Source organism: Mustela erminea, chromosome 4 (genome assembly GCF_009829155.1).
Source record: "Mustela erminea isolate mMusErm1 chromosome 4, mMusErm1.Pri, whole genome shotgun sequence".
Taxonomy (NCBI): Eukaryota; Metazoa; Chordata; class Mammalia; order Carnivora; family Mustelidae; genus Mustela; species Mustela erminea.
This window is the reverse complement of record NC_045617.1, coordinates 53864448-53881116: the sequence shown is the minus strand read 5'-3', so window position 1 is coordinate 53881116 and position 16669 is coordinate 53864448. Positions and strand designations below refer to the sequence as shown.

The 16669-nt window shown below is 35.6% G+C and overlaps 1 protein-coding gene across 5 annotated transcripts in view; it reads left to right on the top strand.

Annotated features, from left to right (window-relative positions):
• TAB2 (TGF-beta activated kinase 1 (MAP3K7) binding protein 2) overlaps positions 1 to 16669 on the top strand; it is a 91028-nt gene that overhangs the window by 13760 nt on the left and 60599 nt on the right. The window contains exons 1-3 of one of the 5 annotated variants that reach the window (XM_032339280.1): positions 3242 to 3963; positions 4853 to 4957; positions 11260 to 11408. The exons of 1 other annotated variant lie outside the window; for it this stretch is intronic. The gene's annotated coding sequence lies outside the window, so the exon portion shown is untranslated. Of the gene's footprint in view, positions 1 to 3241; positions 4958 to 11259; positions 11409 to 16669 lie in introns of those variants that run through there. 3 more of the 5 variants (XM_032339284.1, XM_032339279.1, XM_032339281.1) reach the window with 3 other exon arrangements.

Below are 16669 nucleotides of genomic sequence, written 5' to 3'. Positions count from 1 at the left end.
AATCTATAGATCAATTTGAAGAAAATCTGTATTTTTACCTTGCTGAGTCTTTCAGTCTGTGAACACTGTATCTCTTCTTACATCTAGGTGGTCTTTGATTTCTTTCATCAGCATTGTTTAGTTTCCAGTATACAAACCTTGTACATGTTTTGTTAGACTTATACCAAACACTTGTAAATGATACTGTGTTTTAAATTTTGGTTTCTAGTTGTTCATTGCTAGTTTAGGATTGATTTCTGTTAACTGACCTTGTTTCCTTAGACCTTGGTAAGCTAAATAATTTTTAGGAGTTTTTTTGTAGATCCTGTGAGTTTTCTAATATGTCTGTGAATAGAGATAGTTTTGTTTCTTCTTTCCAATCTGTGTGCCTTTTATTTGTTTTTCTTGTCTTACTGCACTGGCTAGTACTTCCAGTACTGTGTTTAATAGGAGTGGTGAGATCAAACAAGCTTGTCTTGTGTCTGATCTTAGGAGTAAGCATTCAGTCTTTCAGCATTAAGTATATGTTAGCTGTAGGTTTTTTGTAGATGTTGTTTATCAGATTAAGAAAGTTCCCTTTCAATTTCAAGAATTTTTATCATGATTGGGTATTAAATTTTATAAAGTACTCTTTCTACATCAATTAATAGGATCATATTTTTCTTCATTAAACTGTTAAACTGACAGTAACTTTTCTTTCTAAGATTCACTGAGGCTGCTATGTGGAATAAACTGTGGGAGTGGGGCAAAGTTATAAGCAGGGAAATCATATTGGAAATTATTACAGTAGTCCAAATGAAAGATGATAGTGGCTTGGACCAGGGTAGTAACAGGAAAGGGTGAGAAGAGGTCAGATTTTGGATATGTGTCAAACCTTGTGTGGGCAGGAATTGCTGATGAATTGGATCTGAGGCATAAAAGAGAAGTCGTAGATGACTCCTAAGATTTTTGGCCCAAGCAGTTGGAACTGTGGAGTCGCTGTTTACTGAATTGGAGGAGACATTGAAGTAGCAGGCTTCGGCTGGGCAGTCAAGATTTGTTTTTGGACATGTTAACTTTGAAAGGCCCATTAGACTTATAAATATCAAGTAGGTGATTTGGTATACAAAATAGAATTCCAGCAAGAGATCCAGGCTAGAAATGGAAATTTGAGAGTTAACAATTGAGTTGATATATGAGAAATTTATAGTCTAGCAATATTTATTAAAAACTATACCCTGTAACCTTTTTCTTTTTACTGTATCTTATCTAAGGTTTATTAGCAAAATGCCATATTTTCCTACCACATAAAGAACTTTACCAAGTTCCAGTTTGGATTGGTTCTATTTATCAACCTACTGTTGTGTATCTGATGTTAAAAGTGCACCAGAAATTATGTGATTGGGGGAATATGTATTTCCTGTAATAATGTATTTAACCATGCTAATTTGACAGGAAGATGACTATAATAGTAGTATAGACACATGTGTCTATATTTTCAGAGGTTTCTCCTGAACCTTTATTAAAAGGAAGTACTTCTATGTGTATTGTGAAGAAGGTTTGGCACTATTATTTAAATGCCTTATAGGCTTTCTGTGGCAATATTTCTCTTGTAGGAAAAAACAGAACAGCCAGAGAGACAGATCAAAAACAAGAATTGAAAATACGTATGCAAAATATCTAGCAAGGAAGAGACCTCAATTTCTGACTTAGACCCCAAAATAAATTGGTAAAGGGAGAGGGTGAGCCTCAATTTACAGAACTGGTAAAAAGACAGATCTTCTGAGTTCCATTAAGATATGTTTACTTCATATAAAGGTATTTCAGAAAATACTTTTTAAATACCACAGTCTTTTCTGTTGTAACTAATTAACTCTAGTAATATTTTCTGATTGATAATTTCTATATTTCTAGCACTTTGTTTTAGTTCTTCTGTTGTAGGATTTACTTTATTGTGTTATAATAGTCTGTTTACTTTGCAGTTTCTCCCATTAAATGTAAGTTTTCACAGCATTTGACTATGCCTTGGCACTTAAGCTCTCTGTAAGTATTTGTGAGTAAATGAGTGAACACACATATATACACTACTAAAGTTTAAAGCTAGTAACCTTGCTTGCTTTTGAAAGTAAATGAATTTTTGAGATTCCAGAGTATGGGTTATGGCCATATGTCTCTTCTGAGTACCACATTTTGAGTTGATGCTTTCAGACAAACATTATACTCCTACAGAATGCACATAGCAACAATACTAACCAAAGTTAGTGAGGCACACATTTTGCCTATTGTTATTTGTTCTTTTTTTCCTTGTGGTAATGGATTTATGCAAAAATCATCTCAACTTTAGCCCAGACTCTTGTAGTGAAAGGGGCATACATTGCAAATAGTAGGCTGAGCTTAGAATGTAGCATGTCTCATAAGAAATTTCCCGTGCACATCTTAAAAATCTTTTACTCGTCCTTCCCATATCCAGGTAGATGGTAGAGTTATAGGCCAACTTTCTCTTTCATAATAATTATACTTTCAAAAACATTTTCATAAACCTTTATTCCTTTGAGCTTTACAAGACAAAAATACCCTGAGCCTTTATTGTTCCAGTGCAGATTTAAGTACCTGAGAACATTTATTTTTGCAGCCATGTATTTTATTTCCAGATCCATATAGTTTGTTTGTACACGTATGTGTATATGTGTGTGTATGTATATATCTGTATACACATATTTATGTCATGTGATTCTATAACAGATTAATAAAGTTTATTGGAAGAAGCTTTCTCTGATATTGTTGATGCAGTAATAAAAGCTTAAAAATGTTTATAGAAAATTATTATATTCTAAATTAGCTATAAAATTATTACCAAAATAATAAAACTCTATAATTATTATTGTTATGCTTATTTTCATTTGGCTTTCTTGGCCCCACTCCTTCCTGAATTTTATCTAATTCTTCTGACTCTTTTGCTCTAAGTTCTTGGTCTTCAAGTCTCTTTTCCTGCTTAGCACCTTTTCCATAATTCCCTAGATGAGTGTTACCACCTTCTACTGATACTCAGTACTGTATAATTCTACAAAACCTGTTAACCTCTGTTGGGGAGGAATGTGAGTGATCCAGTTACGTTTTAAGAGCTAGGAGGTTCGGGGCACCTGGGTGGCTCTGTGGGTTAAAACCTCTGCCTTCAGCTCAGGTCATGATCCCACAGTCCTGGGATCAAGCCCCACATCGGGCTCTCTGCTCAGCAGGAAGCCTGCTTCCTCCTCTCTCTCTGCCTGCCTCTCTGCCTACTTGTGATCTCTGTCTGTCAAATAAATAAATAAAATCTTTAAAAAAAAAAAAAAAGGAGCTAAGAGGTTTGTTACCACTCTGAAATACAGCTTAGGAAGGTCTAAGATTAGAATAAACCATCAGATAAGAGACTTGTGTTACTGTGTTTGTCCAGGTATCAGATACCTGATCAAGGACATTGTGGATATAAAGAGGGGGATGAATGCAAGAAATATTTGTGGGGAATAATCAGTGGAACTTTGCTGTTGATTGTGTGTAGCAAGGAAAACAATTGAAGACCCTGAAATTGCCAGCTTCAGAATCATGCTGCTATTAATAATTGACATAGAGGTACATTTTTGGGTGGGAGGTAGTGAGATAAGTTTTGGACAGGGTAACTTTGGGTCCCTAGCATGGCATTGTCAGGCTATTAGTTTTACTTGTCCCTCCACACCTAGCCCTTGCCTCCCCCTCACTCACTGTATTCCATTACTATTGGTCTAAGAATTTCCTTTTAGGAGAATTAATTTCTTTTTGGTTATGATCAACAGTAGAAATTGTAATATGTGAAAAGCAATTCCTTGTTTCCTACCCACATTCCCATTATCCTCATCTTTTTACCCTTCCCTCCAACAAGAAAGATTACTTAGAAAAAAAAAAAAGAAAGAAAGACAGATTACTTAGAATGGTATTTACCACCATCACTCTTACCACCTCATGCCACACCCACCCAACCTCTGAGATATGGTACGTAAGTTTTTTGTATTTTTTGAAATAAGTGAGTCAACTGGATAGAGATCTTTGAAGAAAAAACTTTATGAAGTGTTTGTGATTAAAACATCAGTCAATGAATAGAGTAACCCCTCATTCATCTGGTTTCATTAGGTAATAAATAATGCTGCATAAGATAATTGAAACTTATCCCAAAATGGTTTTTTTAATAGATTTTATGTATAGAGGTTTTTATATGATGTTTAATAATAACACTATGTAGGTTTTACTTAATGTGTATATGTGTATATATACCTTTAATAGCTCCAAATAGTTTTTTTATAATGTTTTATATGATTTACTACCTTCTAGTAAGTAGTAGTAAGTAGTAGTAAGTAGTCGGGAACATTCCCCTTGCTCCACACTTAACCGGTCCTGAAGGATAGAAATAGCTTTTTGTTTCAGAGCTTCGGAATGAGCGTCAGGAGCCCTAGGTTCTAGTCCAAGGTCTAACAGTAAATTCCTATGTGAGATACTTTGGTTTTTTTTAATCATTGAATCTGTGGAATCTAGTATAGTGCCTGGCATGTAGTAGGTGCTTAGCAAATATTTTTTGAAACAAATCATTGTTTTATGCCTACTTTACCACTCCTTTCCTGATTTATTACTTGGACTTCATTACTACCTAGTAAATAAGCTTCTGAATTTTTAATATAATAGGAATATCTAGGTTTTAATTGAAGTGAACTGTTAAACTTAATTTATGCTGCCTTTTAGGTGCTTTGTGGAATTTTTGGCCTTCTTGATGTTTTATTGTTTTTAAAGTTGTCCAAAAAATGATCTTCTAATTTATTGAGAGTAGTTTGCTTACTGTGAGTACATTCTGTATGCCTTTATTATATGTAAGCAGTGTCTTATTTACAAGGATGCAGCCCATGTTCTCAAGGATTTTATAACCTAGATGAAGAGACACAGAAGTGGAACTAGAAGAGAAAAATTAAATGTTGGATCTTGAAGCATTGACCCACAGGTACAATGGGAGTTTTGGGAATAGATCCATGTGGACTGAAGCAGTAAGAAAAGAATTCAAGAAGGAGATGAATCTTGAATTGGTTTTGGGGAGTAGTTAAGATTTTGATAAGCATCAAGATGGAGAAATGACATTTTAAGTCCGGGCAGTAGCGTACTCAGGAAAGAAAGCTGGGTTAAACATGTTCAGACAAGCCTGACTGGATTCCTATGGGTAAAAGGACTAGTGTGAAATGAAAGTAGGTGGACTTAGTGTGAGTTTTACTCTAGCTCCATGAACCGGAAGGGGTCTGAGGATAGACTTTAGAGGAATCCCTGTGTTTAGATGAGGAAAAAACCCTACATCTTTATGTTTTCACTAACAGGAACCTATAAATGAAATTCAGTATTTCCTTCTATGGACAGTCCCCATTTACAGTGGTTCAACTTAAAATTTTTCAACTTTCTGATGATGCAAACGAGATATGTGTTCAGCAGAAATGATACTTCAAATTTTGAATTTCCATCTTTTCCTTGGCTAGCAGTATGTACTGCCGGATTCTTCTGTGTGCTGGGCAGCGCAGCAACCCACAGCCTCCAGTCAGCCATGAAACTGTGAGGGTGAACAACCAATGTTTGCTTACAGAACCTTTCTGCTCCCAAACAGCCATTATGTTTTTCACATTCAGTACACTGTTCAATAAATTACATGAGATAGTTAACACTTTATTATAAAATCGGCTTTGTTTAGATGATTTTGCCCTTATGTAAGTGTTCTGAGCACATTTAAGGTAGCTAAGCTAACCTGTGATGTTCTGTAGGTTAGGTGTATCCAATGCATTTTTGACTTAGTGTTTTCAGGTTACAATGGGGTTATGATGGGTGGAACCCCATCATAACTCAAGAAAGATCTGTATTAGGATTTTAAACAGTAAAGCACAGTAGTATTAGCAGTGGCTGTGACTTTATTACTAATGGTAAAGCACAGATATTTCCATATTACTTTATAATTATTGATATTTCTTAATATAATTTATGCAGATTACTACTTCAAAATTATGGTTATTAGACTTCTGCTAGATTTTATTTTATTGAGTATTAGTAAAGAAGCATATATATTAACATATCAAATACAGGTTTAAAAGAAACTTGGTAACTTTCAGTATTTTTTTTTTTATTTCTTTGTAATCATTATGCATTTAAATCCATTTTTTTTAAAATTATATTTGTAGTAAAACTGACTCTTTGTAATCCTACATACTGTATTTAATGCATTTAAAAATATTATGAGAGGATATCTGTAGCCTTCAGACTGCCGAAGGGGTCAGTGACACCAGATATAGTGAAACCAGGTGGGAAAAGGCCTTGAAAGCCATACCAAAGAGTTCTAGTTGAAATGATAAGTAGAGGAGGAGTCTAATAAATTTTTTGTTTGTTTTAATTACAGAATAAATGCAAGTTAACTTAGAAAACATTTTTAATTTCGTTAAGTTTAAAAAAGAGGGAGTTCTTTATTTCACAGCTATAAAGTTTACAAGGTAACAAAAACTTGTCTGTCATCCCACATTCATTATCCTTATACTCTTCATGTATCTGTTCCAGTTTATTAAGTTCTTCTGCAAAGGAGTGAAATATTTATTAAAGTGATTATATAGGAGCATTTTTAATCTGCTGTACTGGGCTTCATAGGTCAAATAGGAAAACTTTGGTGGCAGGGAGGTAAGCTGTGGGTCTGGTCATTGAAATGTGGGATGACTGGGGTAGTGTGGTGGCGGTAGGGGTGGAGTACAATTGGCGATTCTAAGAGCTATTAAGAACTTAAAGGGCTTGGTGGTAAACATGGGAGCTAAAATGCATGGAGTGGCGTAAGGGAAAAGAATAGTCCCTAATTGGGATTCCTGGAATAATACTGTACAGGTTCATAGTACTTTATCTGTAACCCAAGGCCAACTGTTTCGGAATTCAAATGTTTTTGAATTTTAGAAAGAAAACATGGTATTTTTATTGTATACTATGTAATATCCCCAGTAAGGTCTGAGGCATCGCCCAGAAGGAACTCTGAACCAGGAGTTAGAAAGCCACAAATACATTTCTGGCCCTCAATCTACCACGGATTGAAGTTTTTGATAATTAATATATTACTTAATTTTCTGAATCTTGCAAAATGAGAGTAATGACTACCAAGCCTTCTCAGTGGTTTTTCATGAAGATCAAATGATATGATGAATTAGAAAGTAGCCAGTAAAAGCCTCTGCCTTCAGCTCAGGTCATGATCCCAAGGTCCTAGGATCGAGCCCCGCATGGGGTTCTCTGCTTCTCGGGGAGCCTGCTTCCTCCTCTCTCTCTGCCTTCTTCTCTCTCTGCCTGCCTCTCTGCCTACTTGTGATCTCTGTCAAATAAATAAATAAAATCTTAAAAAAAAAATTAACCAGTAAAACTCAAAATATTCTAAGAAGTTTAGTTATTGCAATATGGTAGATGAGGATCCTGAAAAGGTTATTGTATTTGATCTGAATAAAACTCTTACCAAGGGGGGAATTTCGAGGTCGGTTAAAACAAAATCAAAGCCACAGTATTACTACTCAATAGAGAAGTTTGGCATGGCATGAATGGTAAGAGACAGATGGCCTAGCATAGCATATCCATTCCTTACATTGCTATGGCAGGTTTTTTTTTTATGCTTGTGTTTCTCACGTGATGAGGAGGAGGCAAAGGGCAGGAACTACAGCCCATTCTCTTTGCTTAGTGCCTTGAATAAAGTAGCTATTTTCATAAACAGTTTTGTGAATAAATACTTGCTGGACAAGACTTAACTGATAAGGAAATACTTTCTGGTATGAGTATAGACATGGATTATGTTTAAGATGATTAAGACTTAAACATGTTCAAAGGTTGAAGGGAGAGATGAGAAGAAAGGTAGGTGGCTGGTTTCCTCAAGATGGGGGTGGGGGATAGCATCTGGAGCCATGGATGAAAATGCTGGTCTTCCTAGTAAGAGACTGTTTGCTGCAAAATGCACCAAATCCAGGAGGTTGTACTATTGAATTCTTAAAACTTCAAGCCCTTGATAACAATTTCAGAGTATAGAAGGAAAAAGGTAAACTCCCCAGTTCTTTTTACAAAGCCAGTGTAACATGATAATAAAATATGAGCGTAAAAGATTGCACACCAATCTCACAACAGTTGGTGCAAAAAATGCTTAATAAAACTATCAAATGGAAACTACCATTATGTTAACAGAATAATACTGTAATGAAGTAGAATGCAATGTAGAATGTAGAAATGATACATTCATTCATATGTTAGTAGGTGAGAGAGGGTTCTGAATATCTTGAAGCGTAAAAGAAAAGGAGATCAACATTTATTTCTAATATTCCTTCATAAAACAGGAATAAATGAGTATACCTAAGATTTGACATATGTCAGACCAGAAGTCTGCATTTTGTTATTAGAAATAAATATTAAATTCCTTTTTAAAAGTCATGAATCAAGAAAAGTCTGGCCAGCATTAACTATTCTATAATATTGTCTTTGGAATACTGCCCAATGTAATCAGACTAAAAAACAAAAAAATTATTGAAAGGGAGAAGGCAAATTTATCTATAGATGACATTGTATGTCTGGAAAAGACGAAAAGAATCTACTTACACTACTGTGAGTAATGAGATTTCATTATAGCTAGTTATAAAATTTTAAAAATCATTTAAAGTATTTCTTTTGATCTTTGAAAGTCCATCTATATGGATTAATAAATGGGAATCTTCATTCTTAAATACTTTTTTTTTTTTTTTGCCTTCTAGGGAATACACAGACTGACTTTAATATTATCATCTCTAAGTAAATTGCGTGTGTTTTGAATGAGACACTTTCCACGTAAACTTTTTTTTTTTTAAGATTTTATTTATTTGAAACAGAGACAGAACAAGCAGGGAGGAGGGACAGAGGGAGAGAGAGAGAGACAGACTTCCCCCACTGAGCAGGGAGCCCAATGTGGGGCTCAATCCCAGGACCCAGAGATCGTGACCTGAGCTGCAGGCAGATGCTTAACCGCCTGGGCCACTCAGATGCCCCTCTGTGTTAACTTTTAAACACTGTTTTGAAATAAATTTGTAGCAGTGGATAGTTACTTTTAAGATCTTTTTAAAATTCTTGTTACTTTTGATACTTGCTGTGTTACTTGGTAATACTAGGGAAGGTGTAATCTGATCTTTGAGCCATATTTGGTAAATAATAATTTTGTATGGAACCCACAGTTCTATCAGTGAGAGGAAAATTATTGCCCAAATGTAAGGCTTTTCTTTTCCCTTAAAGCATTTCCTGACTCAAAGACCAAGTTATATCTTGCATGGAAATAGTTTTGTTTTTTAAAGTATAGCATCTTCCAGATCTATAACTTTTTAACAAAAGTATGTGGACAAAGGTATTTTCTCCTTTATTTGTAGGGAAAAGAATTCATGTCTCCTTCTTTACCACTGATTTTGTTTATATCCTAAAAGTAAATTGTTTTATTTTTATTCATCATTAGCTCCTGACTTGAGCTCTCACACATTCCCTTTATAGCTAGCTGTTCTGAAATCAGTTTGATAAATCAGTTATATCTCTTTCGATGTGATGCGGTTGAGATATTTAAACCTAAAGCTTATCATATAGCTGTTGCTTTAGCTTATATAAAAATGAAACTTAAGTATACCCATATGTTTAGAATAAAAAAATGTTGTTTCATTCTGTAGTAATACAGAAAAATATATTGAATACTCACTGTATGCCAGGTTCTTCTACACTTCAGTTAATCCTCTTGACAGCCCAGTGAGGTAGGGTTTGGTATCCCACTTAATAGAAAAGAAACTTGTTCAGAGTTTTAGTGTGATTCCATCCTGAAACCAGATTTGAACCTGGATCTGTCTCTACAGAATTTTTTCACCAACAACATACCATCACAAAAGATGGGAAATTTACATTTTCTTAAAAACTGCTTTGATTCTGTTTCACTTTGCTGTGTTGCTGGTCACAAGAAATGCAAGGAGTTCTTTGAATCTTCCTCTTCACTGTGTGTGTGTGTGTGTGTGTGAATATTTCTAATTTAACTTGTTTGCTAGTAGTAGCAAACTAATACAAAAACAGTTAAAAATAAATTAGAAATGCTATTGAGTTAGGCCCTGTACATGTACAAAAGATACTCTGGTCTTCATTGAAAAGTAAACACTAATGACAACAAAACTCTTCCATTAAGAGGTTCACATATAGTATAAGTAGCACAGGGAATTAAATAAGTGATCTTAGTTCTCACAACTATTCTATACTACAAACGTCTTCACATAGAATTAATATATTCTTCAGTAATTGGAAATCATAGGATTTCTGAATTGAACCAGATAATGTATTATATAGTACTTTTTAACCTGAAGAATTTTAAATGTAAGTATAATGTAAGTGTGTTTTGTTGTTGTTGGTTTTTTTCCTGTTACAGTTCTCACAGTCTGCCATCATTTGACAGTTGCAGAGCATTCAGTTTATTTTGACTGCTATGACATTTGTTCCTTAGAGAAACTCCTGCAGGTGCCAATTCATCAAGCATAAGGACATCGTTTCCAGGCCCTTATACAGCAGTCTACCATTTTTAATATCCTACATTTCTGTAACCTTTGTAGTTACAGGGTTTTTTTTTCCCCCCTATGGACCTAACAAATTTATACCCAAAAAAAAAAAAAAATCAGTCTATTTTGGTAATGGAAAAAAGAGTTTCCAGTGTGGTTACGAACCACATCTTATGAGCTGTTCTTTGCCTCCTACTTTAAGGATTACCAAGTATTTTTAAAAAATTGGAACCTGAAATTCAGTTCATTGCTTGGATGCATTTCTTAAGAAACCTCTGAGAATTGATTGTAGGAAATTAGGGGAGAAGTTAGAAGATGACTGGAAATGAGATAGTGAGAGAAGAGCAAAATGACTGGAAGATGAGGACTTTACAATTTTAATTTTACCACTGAAAGTAGATTTGTTGTTTTTCTCTTTCTGCTATACTCTGTGGTCCCATATTGGACAGTCTGTTGCAAAAAGCCTGTATAGATTTCATATAGGCCACTGTTTGAATATCTGGAACTGGGAGTCTGTAGAGTAGAATTGGGTAAAGTAAGACAATGACTTAACTAATGTAAATAGCATCTTTTGGTAACTTGGAACTTAAGAGATCCTTTTTCCATCTCAGTATTTTATGTGAGACTCACTGGGGACTAACTCACTGCTTTTAGATCTCATAATGTTATCTGGTCACGTTTCTTATTCTGCCTACCTCTAGTTTACTCCAGTTTCTCTTCTGCTTTCAAGGCTCCAGACCCAGTTCCTGGACCTGCCCTGGAAAAGAAGTATCCAGTAGAGATGAGCTCACTGCAGTTACTTAATTAAAAATTTGTAAGCTACAAAAATGGCAATGGGCCAATCAAGAACAGCTACAATTTGAATTTTTCTATTTCCAGGTATGCTAAAGTCCATGGCATCAGTTAAGCTTAGCTTGCGTAACTGCCTTACTATGACAATTATAATAACCAAAACTTTACTTTCAACATCTGTGGTCCTCTTGCTTTCAAGTTTAGTAACATTCCTAACATCTAGGTAACATGCAGCTACTCTTGACTTTAACATACCCTTTGCCTGAATATTTCTAATTTAACTTGTTTGCTAGTAGTAGCAAACTAATACAAAAACAGTTAAAAATAAATTAGAAATGCTATTGAGTTAGGCCCTGTACATGTACAAAAGATACTCTGGTCTTCATTGAAAAGTAAACACTAATGACAACAAAACTCTTCCATTAAGAGGTTCACATATAGTATAAGTAGCACAGGGAATTAAATAAGTGATCTTAGTTCTCACAACTATTCTATACTACAAACGTCTTCACATAGAATTAATATATTCTTCAGTAATTGGAAATCATAGGATTTCTGAATTGAACCAGATAATGTATTATATAGTACTTTTTAACCTGAAGAATTTTAAATGTAAGTATATAATATTGCTATATTTTTACTTAGTTGTTCAAAATAAATCAGATAAGAAAGTCATAGTAGTTGGAATTGTCCTGGAATATAACAACACAACCAAAAACTGAGGTTTCCTGTTGCCGTAGATATTAATGGAGTAAAAACTACTTATGGTTGGTTAGAGGGCAGAAGGCAATTAGCTTTTTAGGACTTTTATTACTTTCACCCATTTGTATAGATTTAGAAACAGGATTAATCCATAAAAGGTAACTTTATTTACTAAATGGGCAGATAACCATACATATCTTTTGTTTTTATTTCTTTATTTTTTTCTAAAGATTTATTTGAGGTGGGGAGCCGAAGGACAGAATCTCCAAGCAGACTCCCCACCATGCGTGGACCCCAACAGGGGCTCAGTCCTATGACATTTGAGATTATGACCTAGCCAAAACCAAGAGTTGGACACTTAACCCACTGAGCCACCCAGGCGACCCTCCATATCTTTTGTTTTTAAAGTTCAAGTCAGAGGAATTGAACAGAGGAATTTTATATCCCAACTGTGATTTTGCAAGATGATTCTAATATCCTTAACTTGTGCTTTAAAAATTCTCTCCTTCATTGTTAATGTATAATGAATTTAATGTCAGCCGGCGTATTCAGCATTGGGTCACTGATTATGTCCCACATGATTTGTTTGGTATTGAAAGGATTGTATCTCATGGAATGTTAGGACATTATAAAATTAGGACTGGAAAGGGATCTGCTGCCAGAGTTACTATAGGATCATTACTGCTGTCACAGGAATTGGAGGGGAGAAAGTGCATTTGAATTTCAAGTCTTACTAGTTATCACTGGGGCTATTGGTAATGATGAGATTTTTCTACATTACCTAAAATGCAATTTTTGTGTAAAACACTGTAATAGGCACAGTAGGTATGTGGAAATGAATAAACCTTGCTTTCAGTGATCTTAGAGACAAGTAATACCAAAAAAGTACTGTAATAGGGGTGTGAATTGTGTACTGGAGAGTACCAGAAAGAATCAGCTTTGTGGGGAAGGTAACATTTCTACTGCGCCTTGAAGAACAGATAAAATTCTTTTGAGAGAATGGCAATAATATTTCTAAGTTGTGGAAATGAAAGTATATAACATGTCCTAGAAATTGTGAGCATTCCAGTGTGCCTAGAAAACAGTGTATGGGATAAGATAGAAGATGGATCTATGTCGTGCATGCTTTCAAATGTCACGTGAAAGAGTTGGGACTTCAGTAGTAGGTAATGGGAATTATTGGAGATTTCTTAGCATTGGCGTACTTAAGTAGGTGAGTCTTTTGAAAAGCTGACTGAGGTAGAATAAGGGTTGACTTGATGAAGTCGGAGTAGGTGGTAGTAATACCTAATTAAAGACAACATTTATTGTTGTATGTACCACACGCTATGTGTGAAGAGTTTTACCTGAAATTTCTCATTTAATCCTCAATACGGGAATGTGAGAGGTAACTGAAATAATACATACGAGGCATTTAGCACAGGACCTGGCCCAAAGTAATGATGAATCATTAATGCTGAATCATGGCGATTATACTGTAAACTCAGAGAAAAGTGTTCTTGTCCACCTTTATGTGTGATAACTTTCTATAAGAATATTGTGTTTATTGAAGAAGTAACATAAACCTCTTTTTCTAATACCCCTTGCCTCTTCCTTTTAAGTTAAACTATCCCATTAGTGAATGAATACTTCAGTTGGACAGCTGCGCATTAGTTCACACTGAGTTAGCCTTCCGTTGAAAAAAAGGCGGGGGGGGGGGGACCTGGCTTTTTTGTTTTAACAGGACTGAGCATAGAGATAGTCATGCACCTAAACATAAAGCCCATACATAAGATTTAAATCAAAATGTGACTGTAGATCTCCACTGTCAAGCATCCGGAAAAGTGGTAATTGTTGCAGCTTAACTATAGCAGTAACAGTTTTAATATAGATAAATTAGCTTTAAGTTATTTGGAAGTATATATAGTTGGCTAAATACAGGTACTTTGAAATTATTCTACTCTTACTCTCCCATCCATGTTCCAGAATGTATTCTGATGGGCGTCTTCCATCCATGTGTCCCTTTACCTAGCTCCCTCTCCAAAATCATTAGCATGTGTTCTTTTTCTTTTTTAATTAGTTAATTTATTTGGGAAGGCAAGAGAAAGCATGAGTGGGGGGAAGGGGCAGAGGGAGATGGAGAAGCAGGCTCCCTGATGAGCAGGGAGCCTGAGGTCTCGGGACTTAATCCCAGGACCCTGGCATCATGACCTGAGCCGAAGGCAGACGCTGAACTGACTGAGCCATCAGGCGCCCCAGGTAGTGTGTGTTCTTTCAGAACCTTTCCTATGCATTCATACAACAATAATTTTTAAAATCTATTTTTATGTCTTCTTTTTTTCTAACAACAAAGTATACTCTTATAATGGATTCTTTTTTCATTCATTAAAGTCTTAAAGGTCTTTCCATTTAATTGTTTGGATGTCTTATTCCACTTTAAAAAAAAAAAAAACAAACAGCTGCAGGGTATTCCCTCATATTACTATATAATGTACTTATTCATGCCTTGATAGAGGTTGTTTTTAGTAGTACACACTAAGGTGCCTGTATGCTCCTCTTGAAATACCTGTGTTTCTCTCTAGATTAGGCGCTTTAATTTATGTAGACAAAGAGCTAGACCACTCATGCTTTATTATTCATGACAGATTGCATTCAGCCCACCTCACAGCTGACGGCAGTAGCGCTGGGTGGCGACACCACCATTGGGAGCCGCTGGCACAGAACACTGATCTGTGTGTCCATGATTCTCTTCCATTCAGAGGAGCAGTATTAGCAGTTGTCCTCTCTGCTTCACAAGTGGGGAGGATAAAGAGAGGTCATGGATATGTGCTTGTAGAAGTCCAGTGTAAATCTGAATTCTACTGGATTGTAATCTTCGCAAAAGCAGGAGCTGTATTTTATTCACCTTTAAGTGGTTAGAGCGCATTGTCTGGCATATGATGGGCAGTATTTGTAGAGTGGGTCCCACATAGGAAGGTGACCAGAAGGTGGTTCAGGCCTATAGAATTTTCTTAGATGTATTTTCTACATTATTAGGAATCTATACAGTTTTCACTGCCACCTTTTCAACCTTATCTTACTTCTCTGCCCCACTCAGCCATAATTCTTAAAATTTATCATGTCCCTTTATGGCCTTTGCCCCAATACAAACAGTTGTCAGGGATATCCCATAAGACCTTTATTATTCCTAATGACTAAACTGAAGCACAGCATTCTTTGTGACGTTTCACCTGCCTTTTCCTTAGTTTCTACGTTTTAGGTACTTTTTCCTCTTAACCTTCACTACAGCTTATACACCTGTAAATGGCACAGTGTTTGCTGCTGTCTGAAGGCATGCCCACCCCTGGGGCATGGCAGGGCCTGGAACTTCAGAGAGAAATCCTCTGTATTACGAAAATGAGAGGCCTGTTGTTTTTGCTGACTTGTGGGATGCAGCACGTATGATGCAGAGGAGGACCCTTCACATCTTGCGTGGTGTGCCTTGCCCTGCTGCTTCAGCCTCATCTTTCATCACATGGTCTCCCTGTGAATCTTTCTCCCTGCACCTCAGTGTTAGTCAGCGACTCTGGCTTCCTGAACTCACCACACTGTTTCACTCCTTTAACTCTTTCCCTAGGCGACTACCCATGCCTGAAATACTCTTTCCTTCTCACCTACCTGGTGAACACGTTTGATCTTCCAAGGCCTGGCTTAGGTATCCCCTTGTTTAATGAATCCTTTCCTTAAATCCTCCCCTTCCCTCAAAACTGACTGGCTCCTCTTTTGTCTCCCCTGTTTACTGCACTTTATATCTGTAACAATTCAGTTATTACATTTATTTGTTGAATGTTTATCTTCCCCTACTAAAATGTGAATTTCTTGAACCTAGGCAAATGTGCTTTTATTAATTTTAATATTTTTGGCACCTACTATAGTGTAGAGTAGTAGCAGGCACTCAACAAAGTTTGAGTAAGCAATATATAGAGAGAGTACATGTGAAAAAATATAAAAATAAATTAGAAAATGGGTTATCATAAATAAAAATGTTAGGTAGATATAGTCACTTCTATGTATTTTTACAGTTCAGATTTCCTGTTAGGAAAGTCTGTAGGTTTATGGGTATTTGTAGGATGAGATTTCTGGTTCTTTATTTGATTATATTATACAATTAAAAATATTGAATATTTTCTAAGAGTATTTAAATTGGAGAATTGTGGAATAGATTTATATATAATAAATGTGCTGTTGAAAGTTTCCATACAGTTCTGAGATTTTTTTGTTGTTGTTGTTTTTTTAAAGATTTTATTTATTTGAGAGAGAGAGGCATGGGGGGCTGGGAGAGGAGAGGGGGAAGCAGGCTCCCCACTGAGCAGGGGGCCCAATGCAGGACTTGATCCCAGGACCCTGAGACTATGACCTGAGCCAAATGCAGATGCTTAACCGACTGACCCCTGCAGGCACCCCCTGAGATTATTCTTGACCATCTAATAAAAAAATTCATTCACCATAACTGTAACAAGACTAATAGCCAACTATATACAACAGTTTCACACTATAATATTTGAAAGATGGGCACATACTAAACAAAATTATTGCATTGTGTTGTATTTTAGAGACTTGATTCAATTTAATACTGTTTTACAAATTTCACCTTTGCTCATTTTTTTTTTTAAAGATTTTATTTATTT